The 18,267-nt window shown below is 39.3% G+C and overlaps 1 protein-coding gene across 1 annotated transcript in view; it reads left to right on the forward strand.

Moving 5' to 3' along the window:
* The first annotated feature begins 969 nt into the window (after positions 1 to 969).
* The window catches only part of PAFAH1B1 (platelet activating factor acetylhydrolase 1b regulatory subunit 1), an 82,713-nt gene continuing 65,415 nt past the window's right edge, over positions 970 to 18,267 (forward strand). Inside the window, exon 1 of the mRNA XM_028109063.2 lies at positions 970 to 1,349. The gene's annotated coding sequence lies outside the window, so the exon portion shown is untranslated. The remainder of the gene's footprint in view (positions 1,350 to 18,267) is intronic.

Consider the following 18,267-nt stretch of genomic DNA (forward strand, 5'->3'; position numbering starts at 1 on the left):
ATTCCATATTGAAAGTGTCAGAACTTCAAATCTAGCCTATTTTTATTTTAAATTTTAGTTAACATACAGTGCAATATAAATCTGGCCTATTTTAAATCAAATATCTCCGTGTGGAATAAATAGACTGCAAATCCCCAAGACTTGTCATCAGTATATAAACCTATAATTTAGCAAACACACACACACACACACACACACACGCACACACGCACGCACGCATGCACGCACATACACGCAGGCGTGAACACCTTCTAAGGATAAAGTTCCAGGTCTTTCTTTGGGTGTCAGTTTCGAGACTTCAAGTGTCTCAAACGTGTGTGTGACTAAGGAAAAGAATAGCTGAATCATGTCTAAAAGCGAGTCCTCCCAATTAAAAATCTATAATAAAAAATAAAACAATTGGGCTTTCCATCAGCCTTTTAACCTCAACAGCTCTTCTCTCCAAACCAACCCAACCTACTTCCCTCCTCTTTGCCCCCACCAAACTGGAAAATAAACCCTAAGGCCGGAGGTAGAAGGGGCCACAGCTTGGCCTAGGCTCCACATTAGCCTGAAGCCTATCGGGGCCCGGAATCCACGGGTCCCAACGGGTCCCCGCTGTTGGCGGGGAGAAGCGGGGAGAGCTCTGTTTGTGGGCAAAAGCAGGGCGGGGAGGTGAACACAGCCGGAGTTCACGAGGTGCCTGAACCATCAGACGAGGGTCTAGGAAAAGAGAACCTCAAGGTTACAGAGGCGAGGAGAACGCGAGAAGGAGCACCTCCTGCGCAAACTCCTCCGCCCGCCACTCGGTACCGCCAAACCGCACCGCAAGGCCGCCGGCTAAGCGGAAGGCAGCGCGGCTCAGGGCCCGGCCCAGGCCGGCGCATGCGCCGCAGCCCTCTCCGCTCCCGGCCCCCCTCCCCTCTCTCATCCCGGCGGGTCTGGGGCGGCGGCGGCGGTGGCGGCGGCGGCGGCGGCGCGGTGACGTCAGGGCGTTGGGGCAGCTCCTGTGACAGACGGAGCTGGAGCGGCGGGGCGGCGGCGGAGTCCGGCGGCTGAGATAGCAAGTGAGCGAGCGAACGAGCAGTGATCCCGGGGCCCAAGGAGCGAGAAAGAGAAGGAGGAGCGCTCGGGCGCGAGCGAGAAAAGCCGCGAGGGCCAGGCTTGGGCTCGAGCCCCGGAACGGCTGAGGAGCCCGCCCGCTCCCCTCCCCTCCCCCTCCCCGGGACCGGGCCCAGCGCGCCATCCTCCCCCTCCCTCCTTCCCTCCCTCCCTCCTTCCTCCCTTCCCTCTCCCTCTCCCCCTCCCCCGCCGGTGGATGGGAGTGAAGGACGGAAGAGGCCCTGCGGAGGCGGCGGTGCAGCGCTCCGGTAAGGCGGCGAGGGGGTCTGTGCTCTCCCCTCTGTCTTCTCTACGGCGCTCGGGCGGCTGCGGGCCGGGCCGGGCGGCCTGACGAGGTGGCTGCGCCGGTCCCCTCCCTCCCATTCTCCCCTCCCCCTGCCACCGCCTCCTCCTTCTTCTTCTCTCCTCGCTCTCAAAATGGCGGCCGCGACGGCCGTTGAGTGAGAGACACGGGAGGAGGGGGGACAGGCCGGGGAGGGCGCTGCCCTCGCTCCCGTCCTCCCCGACCCGGGTTCGGGGGGTGCCGGAGCCGCCGCGACTCCACCCGCGGCCCTCCCCGGGAAGAGATCGCCCTCCTCCCTCAGTGACTTAGCAAGAAAAGTATTCTTGGGTAGGAAGGGCGTGGAGAGCAGGTCGCTCTCTGATCTTGGGGAAATGGTTTGGCCCTCTTCTCCCTGGCCGCGGAAGACGAGCTCCGCAGTCCCCACCCCACCCGTGGTTGGCGGCTCGGGGACTGTGCTCGGCTCCGCGCGGCCTGGGCACCCATAGGCCTTCAGGCGTTCCGTCCCCCACCTGTCCTTAGGATGGGGTTGACCTGAGGAGGATGGCCCAGCCCTTCCCTGGTCCCTCTGTGCGGTGGTCCAGCCTCTACTCCCGCTAAAGAGCGGTCCGACCCTCTGAACCATCCGCCGCATCCACCCACCGAATCAGGCAGGTTTTTCTTTTCTGCCCCTGGCTCCTGAGACGGGAGTTGCCTTTTGACGTTGTAACACAGCTTCGAGGCCCTCAGCCATTCCCCTTCATCTAATCTCCCCACTCCTTTAGGAAACGCAGTGCCTTCTTTAGTCTCCCAGGTGACAAAATAGAAAATGTCTTTGAGGTGGTGGGCAAATTTGAACTCTCTCAACAGTAGAGAAGAGTAGGTTTTCAGTATTTTAGATAAGAGAGCAAGGTGCCTTGGCTTTATTTGTTTTTCTACCTTTCTTCAGTGACTTAGCAAGAAACTCCCTGGGAGGAGGGCAGGAAATTTTCTTTTGGGGTTGGGGTTTGGGTCCAAATTACATCCGTCCTTTGGTTAAGAATTTGTGCTTTTGAAGAGAAGAACCAGATTTGTGGTTTCATTCTCAATGGGCGATGTCATGCCAAGGTCCCCCCCTCCCCCTTTCCTTAAGAGGCAATCGGGAGAGAATAAAGATATTACTGTTATCCCGACCTCTACTTTAATACATAGTCCTCAAGATTCATGACGTTTTAAAGGCTAAACAAAAAATTTATGCCATTTTTAGTAATTCTATTTTTGTTGGGAGGTGGGTTGTTTTGTGTGAATTTCATTTGAGTCTAGGGCGGAGGAGAGAGCTTGGGCCTTTCATACCAGTAATGTCATCCCTCCTCCTTTGCCACAGTAGTATTTGCTTAAAAATTTTTTGTGTGTGTGTGTTTGTTTTTTTTCTGCAGCAGGGCTTGATTACTGCAGGGTTCAGTCTTTTAATCAGGAAAATTTCCTGCCTGAGTATGTCGGCAGTGATATAATGTTGAATAAATAAAAGGCTTTTACTTAAAAAATTCTGATTTGCTTCTAAGACATCAGCTAGCTTTTAATCTCTCATGGTATCTTTCAAGACACAGTTTTGCAAAATAACTGGCAATTGCAAGTTGCAGTTTTTATTAAAGCATAACTGTAATCTGTATTTAGGGTGATTTATTCTTTCATGTTCTATTATAAATGATCATTGTTTGGATTGTTCAGAAGGGGAGGATCTCTTAAAACAAATTTGAAGCTGTTATTTTTTTTATAAATCAGAGAAAGGAACCGAATTTTTCACCAGATATTTCTCTGTATATTGATTTTGATAGAGATAACCCTGTTTTGGTACCCATCCCCTCTCCTTTTAAAAATGGGCTAATATTTGTGGATGCTGTGAACAGCCATTGAGCTGAGGAGACTGGGTGGAGTAAGAGAGCAGAAGCTGTGAAATGCTAGATTGCCCTTTCATAGCATTTTTCTTTTGCTTATGTTTTGTAAGGTTATTTGATACTAATTGGTGCTACAACAAAGGCATTTCTCTCTAGTAAATTTTAAAATCTGATGTTTTTAGTTTCCAACATTTTTGCAGTTGGGGTAAAAAGCAATGTCCCTGCTCTAAAGCAGACACTTATTGTCTCTCTGTATTTGTGTATACATATACACACACGTATACAACCTGTGTTAATGTTTTTTTTATTGTTTTAGTCAAGTAAATGTAAGTTAATGAATGCCAGAAATATTTGGCAAGAAATAGTAATAGATAATATGGCAAAAATCTAAGAATACTATAGATGTTTTCTTTTACTTTAGTTTGCATTGAAACAGTAAATCTGATTTTTTAATAATATCAGAGATGAGTAAAAAAGGATAAGATAATTTGTGTTAAAGGCTATTTATAAAGGTTTTCTTGTGTTGTCCCTTGAAAGGGACCTTTTGTAAGGTACTACCATAAGAGAGGGTAGGTCACTTTAATGTCTTCCATCAAGCATTCATGTGAATAGACATCTTCAAAAGAATGTCAGATTCATATGGTAAATGTGATTTTGATGAGACTTAAGACTGTCAGTGTATGATATATTTTCACACTTTTGTTATTTTTAATGTGATTAGAAGGTAGAAGGGTTCATATGGTGAGGAACGAGTAAGGTAGAGAATGGTAATTGACTGTTATGTGACATATTCCCATCCTAGTATTTTTAAGGTATAAAAGTGCACTAAGAGTGGTGATTTTTCAGTAGACTATTCGTTGATCAGGAGCTTAAAATAATTTGACTTAAGAGAGCTTTAGTCCAAATAATGTATCTGTGGATGTTTCTGATACATGTGACGGGATCTTTTGCTTAATTTGTAGATCAGTTTTTAAAATTCTTCATAATCCTATATTTATGAAACTTTTAATGATAGTTTTATAATTATAATTCTACTAAAAAATGATAGATTTCATTTTTTTAGTAGAATTGTTTGGTATGTATTTTTTCAGTTAAAATAACTTTAGAATATTAGAAATTTGGAGATGTTTCTGGAAGGGAAAAATCAGTATCATAACTTTTCTTTTTCTAGCTAGAACATCCATGTTTCATTGTCTCTATTTTTTCTATGTAAATGTTTCCCTTCTGTGTACTAAATAATATGTATGTCAATACATACTACACATACACACACATACGTGCATGTATACACCTTGTGACTCATATTTTAGGTATTCAAGAAAAAATAGGACCTTACTTTTTGTTTACATATGGCTCATCTTATTCACAACTTGTCATCTTAATAAACAAGCCATAGAAACTATGGAAGTTGACAACAGTATGGAAATGTCTTTAAAAAACAGACTCAAAGCAAAATCTTAGAGCAATCAGAACGAATTTTCCAATTCTTTCCATTGAGTTCTACAATAGTGAGTCACATACTCTTTTGCCAAGGGGACTTAAGGCTCAGTTGGTTTTAAACTGAGCTAGCCAATGTCTGCTGTGGTCCTAGAAGAGAGTTTTTTATTCACGTCTTAAGTCTCTATTTTGAAATATTTCATTATGACAGGTAACCTGTCACAATGTTGGAAAGAGAAATAGTTAAATGTGAAGTGGAAATTCTTTGTCACTGTTCTTAAAGTCTTCTACAATAGGACTGTAATTGCTTTGTTTTTACTTAAAATGTTGCTCTATTTAAAATAAAACTAATGGTATGCAATGAGTTCTGAAAAGATAAAGGAAAAAAAAAGATGAAAACCTGTCCTCCTGAAGTTGTTTAGCTGTAGAGTGAATCTTAGTTGTAAAGGCCAAGTGTTTTGAGAAATCTGTACTTCGTGAAGAAAAATGTTATAATACATGAGCCTAATAATGAACTGCAATTAAGGCTTTTTGGATTGTTTTAGCTTTGTTGCTAGTTTGGCATGACATTTTCAGGTAGTTATTTAAACAGAACCTTGGTTATGTGTCTGAACTGCTATATGTATCATTTTTAACCTTGCCATGGCAGTTAGATATAATTGATATTTGTGAAATGCTTTATACTCAGTGGATGCAGGCATCATAAGTGCTTATGATTTTGATTTATTGTTTTCTCTTTAAAAGATGGTGGCTTTTGGTTGAAATGTCCCTAGGTAGGATTGATCTGTGCATTAAGGATACTTCTGGAAAGGTATCCTCTAAAGTTACTGTCATCTGGGTGCCTGGGTGGCTCAGTTGGTTAAGCGACTGCCTTCGGCTCAGGTCATGATCCTGGAGTCCCGGGATCGAGTCCTGCATCGGGCTCCCTGCTCAGCGGGGAGTCTGCCTCTCCCTCTGACCCTCCCCCCTCTTATGCTCTCTCTCTCTCTCATTCTTTCTCAAATAAATAAAAATCTTTAAAAAAAATAAAGTTACTGTCATTTAACATTGTCATAAACATTTCTCTGGAACTTTGTAAATATATTGAATGTGGTACTCATTTTCATTTGTTCTGCTACTTTTGGAGGCAGATTTGTATTTTTATGGGTGAGAAAATTAAAATTTAGAGAATGTCTTTCCCTAAGGTCACATGTTGGGGCAGCAGCTAGATTGAGGTAAATATAGGAATTTATTTATTTATTTTTATTTTTATTTATTTCACAGAGAGATAGCGAGAACAGGAACACAAGCAGGGGGAGTGGGAGAGGGAGAAGCAGGCTTCCCGCCAAGCAGGGAGCCCGAGGCGGGGCTCGATCCCAGGACCCTGGGATCATGACCTGAGCCGAAGGCAGACCCTTAACGACTGAGCCACCCAGGCGCCCCAAATATAGGAATTTAACCACTTGGGTATTGCCTTGCATGATTTCTTATTCTTTTGACAAAATGGACCCTTTTTATGACTATTCTTGTGTTTGTGAATTTCTTCCTTTTCTAAAATGGTGAAAATCCATTAGCATTTATTGCCTGCATCATTTAAATTGGCATTTATTAACATACAGTCTTGTATTGTTAACTATTTTGCTTACATAAGGCCTTAGGTATTTGAGTAGGGACTCCCAGAGAGTGCCTGATACTGTTTTACAGTAGTATTAATAAGCAAATAAATACTTGTTGCATACGTGCTGGTAGTATTAACAAGCAAGTGTTAATAAATTAATATTAGGTATTAAATTAATATTTAAGTAAATATACATAAGTTGTATTAATAAGTAAATATTTGTTTTAATAGATTGAATGCAGGGTTATGTGAAAGGAAATGTGCTAAGCTATAGTTCTTAGTAATAGCTGACTTCCAGTGATCTTTCAGGAATTGAGGTGAAGGAGGGAAAAGTGTTCATACTTCCTTTAAAGGGATTTTATGTTGTTCCAGGGAACAGGGTTACACTCCCGACATACCTATCAGGGCCACAAAATTCTCATCCATAAGAAGTGAATTAACTCACCTGGATGCATTACGTTTGCATCTTGTATTATTTGTTTTTTGCATTTTGATTATCTGTTCTTTGAGCTCTTATGTGTTGACAAGAATTATTAACAGTTAACTAAGGTTGTTAACAAATTTTCTGAGAGACTGTCCTTTGATAACAGTGAAATTAAGAATCTGGGAAATTTTTGGGGCGCCTGGGTGGCTCAGTTGTTAAGTGTCTGCCTTCGGCTCAGGTCATGATCCCAGGGTCCTGGGATGGAGCCCCATGTCGGGCTCTCTGCTCAGCGGGAAGCCTGCTTCTCCCTCTCTCACTCCCCCCGCTTGTGTTCCCTCTCTCGCTGTGTCTCTCTCTGTCAAATAAATAAATAAAATCGTAAAAAAAGAAAAATCTGGGAAATTTTCAAGGACTTTAATTTTTAAATGAATACAAAATTTTATGTTTATTAAGATTTTGCATATTGATTAATCCACTTTAATAAGTCTATGGCAAAGATAGATGTTTTGTGATATTAGTGTTCTGTATGCTTAAGGCATATTTTATATTTTATTCATCTTTCCATATTTGTTTTTATTTTATCAAAAATATGCTGACTGCAGGATGCCTGGCTGGCTCAGAAGAGTGTGTGACTCTTGATCTCGGGTCATGAGCTTGAGCCCCACATTGGGTGCAGAGATTACTTAAATGAATAAATAAAAACTTTAAGAAAAAATATGCTGACTGCAAAAAAAGGGAAGGTGAAGATGAGTCAGTTTTATTATTTGTTTTTTTGTTGCTAATTTTTATTTTTTAAGGGGGGGAGTTATACATTCAGCATTATCACAGAAAACAGATTAAGCTATTGACTAAAACCATATCTGAATATTCTAGTAGTCCTACTTCCACAATTTGCCAGCTATGTTCTTTGAGCAGAAGCTTCAGTTTCCTTATCTGTAAGTGGATAATGTTGACAGTATCTAACTCAGAGAATAATGGCTACTATTGAATGAAGAATGGCTTATAAATCCTTCAGTAAATGATTTTTTTTATTGTTAGAGACTTTTTTTAAGGAGAATTTAACATACAGTTAATCAAATAAGTAGTCAATATATTAATATAGTAGGTTTTTTTTAAAAGATTTTATTTATTTGAGAGAGAGAGAGAGCATGGAATTGGGGGGGCAGAGGGACAAGCAGACTCCCTACTGAGCAGGGAGCGCAATGCCAAGGTTAGTGTTAGGGATTTTTTTTCTCTTTGGTATTCGTTATGTGTATCTGAAAACCAATGATGTCTTCATAGTTTCTTTTTTTTAGGATTGTATGTATGTATGTATGTATTTAGAGAGGCTTGTGCAGAGGGAGAGGGAGAGAGAGAATCTGAAGCTGACTCCACACTTAATTTGGAGCCCGATGCAGACTTGATCTCACCACCCTGAGATCATGACCTGAGCCAAAATCAAGAGTCCCACACTCAACTGACTGAGCCACCCAGGCACCCCTCAAAGTTTCTTAATAGGCAAAGAGTGCTATGTAAATCAGTGCCAAATGGAATAATTCATCTTTTTTAATGTAAAAGTATGTTGCAAATAAGCATTTTATTTAAACTGTAAAGTATGGTTTACATCTTTAACAGTCAGAACATTTTTGTACTTTTAAATATTAATTTAAATAATTTAAATTAATTTAAACACATTTTTCCTGTGTTTTTTTAATAAAGTTTTTTGTTGTTGTTGTTGTTTTAAGATTTTATTTATTTATTTGACAGAGAGGGAACAGAAGCAGGCTTCCCGCCGAGCAGGGAGCCCGATGCGGGGCTCGATCCCAGCACCTGGGATCATGACCTGAGCTGAAGGCAGATGCTTAATGGCTGAGCCACCCAGGTGCCCCTAAAGTTTTTATTTTGGAATAATTTTAGATTTACAGACAAGTTGTGAAGATAGTGCGGAGAGTTCATACACCCTGAACCCAATTTTCCCCATTGTTAACATTTTAATTTTTGAGGTACATTTGTCAGTCTTTGTATTTACTGTTACCTAAACTCCAGACTTTATATGGATTTGACTAGTTTTTCCATTAATGTCCTCTTTCTGTTCTAGATCCAGCCCAGGGTACCGTATTACATTTGGTTATGCCTCTTCTGGTTTGTGACAGTTTATTGGTTCCTTGTTTTTCATTACCTTGACAGTCTTGAGTAGTACTCGTCAGGTATCCAGTAAGATGTCTCCCAAACTGGGTTTGTGTGGTGTTTTTTCAGTAGACTCGGGTTAAGGGTTTTTGGAAGAAATACCACAGAGGTGAAGTGCACTTCTCATCATATCATGTCTAGGGCTGTATGATACACACAAAACATGACTGGTGGTGTTAACCTTCATCATTTAGTTAATGTAGTATGTGCTAGTTTTCTCTACCCTAAAGGTATTTTTTCTTTCTCCTGCTTTATCCTTTGGAAAGCTAGTCAAGTTCAGTGTTTAGGAAGGGGGCAGTGTTTACATGTGTTAATTGGAGTTCTATAAAATAGATTCATCTCCTCTCCCCCATTTATTAAAATAATTTACATTTTTGACTATCAGAAAAATTTTGTTTAGAATCTTAAATATTAATTCAAATAACCCTAAATTTTGCCTGGTTTTCTAAACAGTATTGTAACTATAGTTTGGAAAGTAAAGATCAAAGAAAAATTTTGAAGAAATATGCTTAAGTGAATTATATATCCCTTTAGAAATCATTCTGAGAGTAAAGTTCAGTGTTGGGATTTTAGAGAAGAGCTCCCCATTTCTCCATTTTGGGGCTTATGTAGAGGGAGACTGCTGTGATCTGAGAAGCAAAGCAAATAGGGGATCTTAGTCATTGATTCTTTCCTAGTATTTGAATATTCTAAATAATAAATTTTAAATAGTGCAGCAGAAAACAAAACATTTTGACTGATTAGACTCTTACTTTCAAAACAGAACTGGTAAATGGACAGGACATGTCCTGTCCTAAAAGATACTATTTTATATTAAAGAGAATTTATAATTTGAGAGTAAGATTATTTTTGAGAATTGCAGTTACTACATTCTTTATATCTTGCCCTTCCATTGTAACACTTAGAGACTTGCATTGGTTTTCTATTAAAAAAAAAACAAACAACCCTGGGGTGCCTGGGTTGCTCAGGCTCTTGATATTAGCTCAAGTCTTGATCTCAGGGTTGTGAGTTCAAGCCATGCATTGGGCTCTATGCTGGGCCTGGAGCCTACTTAAAAAAATAAAAACTTAAAAAATATCCAACACCATTAGATATATTTCTCTTCTAAATTTTCATCAGTTTTTTTTTTTTTTTTTAGGGGTGCGTGGGTGGCTCAGTCGGTTAAGCGTCTGACTCTTGTTTTTGGCTCAGGTCATGATCTCAGGGTCGTGGGATTGAGCCCTGCCTTGGGCTCCACGCTCAGTGGGGGCTGTTTGAGATTCTTTCTCTCCCTTTCCTCTTGCACTCTCACTCTTTCTCTCTAAAAACAAATCTTTAAAACAAATAAATTTTCATCGTATTTTCTGTCCAGCAAACATTTATTTAGCTAAATTATATCCCAAGTACTAGGGATACAAACATGATTGTCAGTCCCTGCCCTTGAAGGTCTTAAAGTATATAAACACATAATTTAATATACAAAGGTAGCATAACACTGCTATAATCAAAATACGTACTTGGTGTGATGAGGGCCCAAACTGTTCAAGGAAGTCTTCACAAAGGTGTTGAACATTTTTGAAGAAATCCTGTCACGTTGTTTGGGGTTCCAGGTAGAGGAAATGATTTGTACCCAGTCCCATTAGTACAGCTTGGTTGGTGAGGAAAGTTTCAAGTAGGTCAGTATGGCTGGGTTCATGAGTTAGTATAGAGGAGTTGATTTGGCCTGATTACCTTGGTCTGGCCTGTAAAGCAGGGTGTTAATGGACCGTCTTCATCAGAGGTAGGTTTTTATCTGTTAAAAATGTAAATTTCCAGGCTCCATCATAGACTTAAGAAAGAGTTGAAGGAGGACCAAGGTTGGGGAAGGTTTTTTGGTTATTGTTGTTTGTGTGTGTTTTAACTGGATAACCAGTTAGGTGTACTGGAGACTTGAGTCCTAAAACACTTGGTGTTTTTGTGTTTCATATGTCTGCCAGTGTAATTAATAATAGGAAATTTTTGTTTCTTATTGCTCAATAACCTTATGAAGCATTAAAAAATTGATTCTGTCATCAGGATGTATTCAGTGCAGTCTGTTGTAGGAACCATGCTGAGGTACTAGAAGGTGCTCCAGACTGGGGACAGCAGTAGAATCATAAAGGTCACAAAGTGAGGAGAGGGAAGATCTGACCTCCTTTACATGATGCTCAGTGTTACTGGAGTGTGAGCAAAGTGGGACCTGATTAAAAATGAGACTTGAAAAGTGGGCAGGGATCAGATAGTCATCAAAGGCCTTATAAACTATTTTGAAGCATGTGGACTTTAGGAAGTAGGGAGACATCATAGTTGAGTGATGAAGAGCCCCACCTATGGACCCCAGGTGCTGGGTTCAGCTTTCAGCTCTGTTGCTTACATAACTGTGTTATCTATATTTTACACTCGTGTGTGCGTACACACACATGCACACTATATAAAGGCTAGTTACTTAAATTCTCAAACAGTTATGAGTAAATGAACACCTGTAAAACACTTAAAAGCAGTGACTAGCATATACTAAGTGTTATGTAAATATTAAGTAAGTAAAAAATAGGGGGCCGATGAAGGTTTTGTTTTTAAGTAGAGAAGTGATATGGTCAGATTATATCTTAAATAGATGGCTCTGCAAGCTGTGTAGAGGATAGATGTTAACAGCCCAAGACTGGATTTTGGCAGACCTGTTGAAATTAGTCCAAGTGAGAGATGATGGTGATATGCATAGACAAAAGAATAATCCAACAAATGTTGAGGAGGTAAACTTGGCAGATGAAAGTAATCGGTTATAGAGGAATAAAGAGTCAAGATGGATTCCCACATAAAGTATTATTTCTAACATTTCTAAAGCAATACTTTTTAAAGTACTTATGATCTTAGATATTCTCTGTGCTAGTGGTATTTGAAGCTTTGGGGGTATATTGTGATGCTTCCATAAAAATGAGAACTAATGACCTAAGATAGTTTTTAATTTCTCTAAATTAATAGGCCCTTGTTTTTTTCTAGGTAGAGATAAATTTCTCTTTAAGGATATACTGTTATGGGGCGTTGTTAAGCATCTGCCTTAGGCTCAGGTCATGATCCCAGGGTACAGGGATTGAGCCCCGCCCGCATTGGGCTCCCTCCTCAGCGGGGAGCCTGCTTCTCCCTCTCCTGCTTCCCCTGCTTGTGTTCCTCTCTCGAGTTCTCTCACTCTGTCAAATAAATAAAATAAAATCTTAAAAAAAAAAAAGATATACCGTTACGCAGAAAACTCTTATTTAGGTCAATTCCAAAGAGCCAGAAAGCTTGAATAATTTTTTATGTGTTTTTTATGTTATATCTTTATGTTGAGATTTATGATTGTAAAGATAATAGCTAGCATCATGGCGTAATAATTTTAAAAATTTGAAGTGACTGTTTAATCATTAAAAACATTAAAATTTGTTAATTCTGTTATATCCAATTTTTTTCATTGTTTATGAAAATATGGTAATAAACTTTTTTTTAATGTTTTATTTATTTATTCATGGGAGTCAGAGAGAGAGAGAGAGAGGCAGAGGCAGAGGGAGAAGCAGGCTTCCTGCGGAGCAGGGAGCCCGATGCGGGACTCGATCCGAGGACCCCAGGATCACGACCTGAGCCGAGGGCAGATGCTTAACCATCTGAGCCACCCAGGTGCCCCTATGGTAATAAACTTTAATAGCCAGAATATTTAATCACTTACTCATTTCTTGGGTAAATCTTAGCTCCCTGCTCCCCTCCCTATTCCTAGATTTGTTAGATTGGGGGGGCTATTTTACTATTATTATTATTATTAATTCCAGTATAGTTAACATACAGTGTTACAGTAGTTTTAAGTATAAGGATTTGTCAGATTTTAAGAAGGGCTCTTTTTTTTTTTACCATCAAATGGTTTTATAAAAAGGGGGGGAAACTTGACTGAAAGTAGAACTTTTGGATTTGAATTTTCTCTAGATTCTTAGTAATATAATTAAATGGATAGGAAATTTAGTATTCATAGGTTTTTTTTTTCCTTCTTATGTAGTATTTAAAATCTGGGTCCTGGATTATAGTGGTATGCATTGTGTATGATATCTGTCACTTAGGCTATTGCAGGGCCATTAGGTAGAGGAAACAGCAACGTCCACAGGTACAAAAGCATGAAGAACTATTATGTGTATGCTGGAAAGTAGTTGGCAGAGGGGATTTGTAGGGTATGTATGGATATGAGGCTGCCAAGGTAGACTGATAGACTTTGTAAATTATATTCTGTATACATATGGTAGGCAATTTGGAAGTCAACAAACAGTTCCAAGCAAAGATGAGCATTATGATCAGATGTGTATTTTAGATAGTTTATGTGGGTGGCAGTGAGGGATATAGATTGGAGTTTGGAGGTCACTTAGGAAACTTTTTCAGGAAAGAATGATTAGTGCTTGATATAAGGTCATGACAGTGAAGGTTACTGATGAGAGAAAGGTTTAGGAGGTAGAATTGTGAATGAGTAGTGTGATGGGGAGAGGGAAGTATTAGAAGACATCTCGGATTTGTAGCTTGGGTGTCTGGGTAAAATTGAGAAACTGGGTGTTGTTAGCCATAGGAGAGAATAAGAGGAGGAATTATGTGGGATATTACATAAAGCAGCCAGATTAATTTTCCTGAACCACAGTTCTGAGAAGTCACTTTGCCAAAAATTAGCTTTTTACTGTCTTTAGTGAGCAAAGGGCAAAGGGCACGCTGCTGGAAACATGCTATTTAATAGATACCAGCTTAAAACAGATGAGGTACTCAAAGAAGTTTTCTTGTGTCCTGGCTCATCTTTTTACCCTTTTTCTTACTGCCTTCCATGTATCCTGTAATTCAGCCTTATGAAGATACTTCCTATTCCTTAGTGTTTTCACTGTGCCACTCCCTTCTCTTTTTCTCTGTATATACCCTGACCTGTCCATCTTTCAAATCTGCATACCAAATTTTCCTTTTCCAGGCAACTCCCTAATTTTTTTCACCTGAAAGAAATTTTCTTTTCTTCTCAGTTCATAATCTTATGGTATCTGTTACTTTCACTCTTGTTCTGGCTTACATCAAATTTTATGTGATGTAGCAAATGAGTTAATGCATTTAAAGAGCCTAGGACAGTACCTGGCACTCACTAAAACTGAACATTTAGTAAATGTTGATCATTGTTATTAATGGTGATGATGAAGATGATTAAGATGAGTTGATAATGGTAATAGGGCAGTCCACCTTTACTTTCTGCCATCTTGTGATGGCAAAAGTGATTTGTTCTTGTCCTTGGACACTAGGAGAGCAAGGGTCTCTTTTACTTTGCTTATGTATGTAAAAGTGCAAAAGGTACTGTGCCATATTGCCATTTTTCGAAGTGAAATTACTATCTCTTCTTCATTATTCCTGAGCTCTGTTGAGGGAATTAAAATGGCAGGCAGGCTCTTAACACTGATTATCTCATTAAGTTTCACCACAACTATTTGAGGTAGGTAGTAGAACTCCTTTTATAAATGGGCAAATAGGCTTAGGAAATTTGAAAATTTGCCTAAGGTCACACAGTTTTTAAGTGGCCAGGTTGACATTTGAACCTCCACTATTGAACTCCAAAACTCAACACAGTAGGACCTCAAAAGTGTAGGATTTATTCCTTCAGTGCTTTCATCAGTTTGCTGTTGGAGGCCCTGTGATGGGACCTATACTCAGAATGCTTTTGTTTTTTATTTTACATATCTCCAGTTTAATTTATTATTTATTTTAATTATGGAATATATCAAACATGCAGGAAAAGTACTTGCAGTAATGTAAAAAAAGCCACATACACTACTACCAGAATTGACAGATGTTAACATTTTGTCATATTTGCTTTAGTTTAAGAAATAAAGCATTATTGGGGCGCCTGGGTGGCTCAGTCGTTAGGCGTCTGCCTTCGGCTCCGGTCGTGATCCCAGGGTCCTGGGATCGAGCCCCACATCGGGCTCTCTGCTCCGCGGGAGGCCTGCTTCTCCCTCTCCCACTCTCCCTGCTTGTGTTCCGTCTCTCGCTGTGTCTCTCTCTGTCACATAAATAAATAAAAATCTTTAAAAAAAAGAAAAGAAATAAAGCATTATTGGGCACCTGGGTGGCTCATATGGTTAAGCATCTGCCTTCAGCTCAGGTCATGATCCCAGGGTCCTGGGATTGAGTCCTGCATCGGGCTCCCTGCTCAGCGGGGAGCCTGCTTCTCCCTCTGCCTCTCTCTGTCTCTTATGAATAAATAAATAAAATCTTAAAAAAAAACAAAGAAATAAAGCATTATTGTAGTTGATGTCCTTTTTATACCTCTTTCTAATCCGTTACCCCTCCCTCACTCTTCCCAGTGGTAAAGTTCCTCTTAAAGTTTGTATATATCCTTTTGTTCTGTTTTTATACTATAACAGTAAAGTATACATATATGTATCCATAAACTATGTATGATAATGCTTAAAATATGGGTGCCTGCGTGGCTCAGTCGGTTAAGCGTCTGCCTTCGGCTCCTGGGATCCAGCCCCTCATCCAGGCTCCCTGCTCAGCAGGGAACCTGCTTCTCCTCCCCCTGTCCTTCCCCTCCCCCATGTTCTCTTTCAAAGTTTTTAAACAAAACAAAAGAAAACAAATAATGCTTAAAGGGCACCTGGGTGGCTCAGTCAGTTAAGCATCTGACTTTGGCTGGGGTCATGATATTGAGTTCCTGGGATCAAGCCCCCACATTTGGCTCCCAGCTCAGTGGGGAGTCTGCTTGTCCCTCTCTCTCTCTCTCTCTCTCTCTCTCAAATAGATGAATGAAATCTTTAAAAAACAATAATGCTTAAAATTTATATGAATTATATACTCTATATTATTCTAAAAATTTTTTTAACCTAACAGTGTTTTCTAGATATATTACTAATATGTAGATCTAGTTTATTTTGTTGTATAGTTTATCATATATGATTATACTGTAGCTTCTTTATATCTGTACTACAAAAATAGACATTTAGGTTGTTTCTAAATTTTCATTATAGATAGTACTTCAGTAAACATGAAGCTGTCTATAGATAACATAAAATTATTTTTTATTTTTGCATTGCAGAATTTATCCTAAGGTTATTAATTAAATATTTGTTATTTAGTAATTTGTATGCTTTTAATTGAATAAATAGAATAGATCATATTGTTAGCACTGATATATATATATATATATATATTTTTTTTAGACCATAAATTCGTAAATCCTGTTTTTCTTTCTTGTCTCTTCAACTATTCAAAAACCCATATTAATCTGGTACTGAGCTAGGGTTTACACACTGGTAGGCAGTCTTTAGGCAAAACCAAATCTGTAATTGCATTTATCTTTGCCTTGCATCATTAAAAAAATTCTTTTGTGTCAACATTTAAAAATTAGCTATTTTGCATAAGGTCTCCATTTTTGGATTATCCTGAAAAATTAGGAGCTCTTGCAACTGTGAGGCTCACATTTTCCCATGGCAGCAGTTGGTCCAAGCGGAGTTGCAGCTGCCCTCCTTTAGATGGGCATAAGCTCGCCAGTGAAACAAGTTCCTACCACTTCATTACTGTTTAATTATTGCCCTTGCACTGTTTTTTATAGTGAAGAAATACTTCTTTGTTGATGTTTCTGTAAAAAAATGGAAAAAAGTATAGTTGGATGACTGCAATAGTCAACAAAGTGGAACAGAGCATATTTCTCTAGGAGTGAAGAATATTGTAATATGCAAACAAAATGAGTCTTGTATGGAAAGATTACAACCTTCCTTGCTTTTCTCATTTATATTACCTGCATTGTTCTCTGTAGACCTCTGTTTGTGATCTCTTCATTCTTGTGTAAGTTGCTTTGAGGACACAGTGCAGTTGAAGATCAAAAAGATATTAAGATAGTTTGTAATTCATGAAGTTCTGTACAATGCAAGATATTCACCTTTTTTTTTTTTTAAGCTGTTATATATACCCTTGTTCTAGAAAGGTTTATTTAAGCAGAGGGGTTGAAAACTCTTCAACCATCCTATGTTTCAGCACTGTGTATTTATTAAATACCTTATCCACAGATTACAAGTGCATGGTCCAGGGTTTTCTTTTTCTTTTTAAGTTATCCCTACACCCAACACAGGGCTCTAACCCACAACCCTGAGATTGTGTTGCACACTCCAGCACACTCCAGTGACAGCCAGGTGCCCCAGGTGGTCCAGAGTTTGGGTTGCAATCATAGTTCTTCTCATCATTTTGTTTTTAATTTTAATTTAACTTATATTAAAAACCCAGTTCTAGGGGTGCCTGGATGGCTTAGTCTGCTAAGTGTCTGACTCTAAAATCTTTAAAAAAAAAAAAAAACCAGTTCTACCACTGTTGTCTTTTTTTCTAGCTGATTCACAGTTTTACCTGTTTAGTTTCTGTATTTGATTTGTAACCCTTTATTTAAGGCAGTTTATAAAGATGCACATACTACAAAATACCATAAATTAAAAGTGAAGAGAAAGGGCACCTGGGTGCTCCGTGGTTGAGCATGTGCTTTCGGCTGAGGTCATGACCCAGGGTCCTGGGATCAAGCCCTGCATCAGGCTTCCTGCTCAGCGGGGAGTCTGCTTCTCCCTCTCCCTCTGCCATTCCTCCTACTTGGGCTCTCTGGCTCTATCTCTCTGTCAAATCAATAAATAAGATGTTTAAAATAAAAAATGAAGAGAAAGAAGAAACAAACAAAGGGTAAGGATAAAATGTAATCAGAATCTAGGCCAAAAAGGTGTATCACAATGTACTTGCTACAGGCAGAGCACAAATTTAACTCTTAGCTTTCTATGAGCTAACAATGAAAAAAACCTGTTATTTTCACAATGTTCTTATGATAAAAGTAAACTAGTTAATTCAGAAAGATAACTAACCACTGTCAGATTAGAATTTTTCATAGGGGTCTTCGTAAGGGGGATTATGTATTATCATTACCCTCCTTAACATCTCTAAGGTAGATGGTTGTCTAGTATTTAATTACACAATATGGAAAGATCAACCACATGGGAGAGGCAGTCTGAAAAAGTATGTAGATTGCCCTTTGTTGTCTGACCAATGGATAGAATTTCTCTCAACCCAGTCTTCCATACATACTGAGATTGATTTCTTTGGCAAGCACCTTAAAGTGCAGATGTTCCGTACATGAAATACAGACCATTTTTATGTAGGATTTAAATATTTTTGTGAAAACCTAGTTTACCCAAATAGAATTTGTGTGAGGGCTTGTAGCTTAAGATTCCTCTTAGAAAAAAATTTAAATCTGTTACACGACTGTCATGTTTGAAGGTACTCAGAGCATTATTTTTCCAGAGTATCCCCAAATGGTAAAATCATTAAGAAATAGACTTGAAAGAAAAAAGGGCCAATACACAACCCTGTTTTATGCTGCTAGAATTTGCCTCAGCAGAAGACCATTCCTATG

Source organism: Eumetopias jubatus, unplaced genomic scaffold (genome assembly GCF_037043125.1).
Source record: "Eumetopias jubatus isolate StellerSeaLion01/CBP00866 unplaced genomic scaffold, mEumJub1_p1.0 scaffold_10, whole genome shotgun sequence".
In the NCBI taxonomy this organism is placed as follows: Eukaryota; Metazoa; Chordata; class Mammalia; order Carnivora; family Otariidae; genus Eumetopias; species Eumetopias jubatus.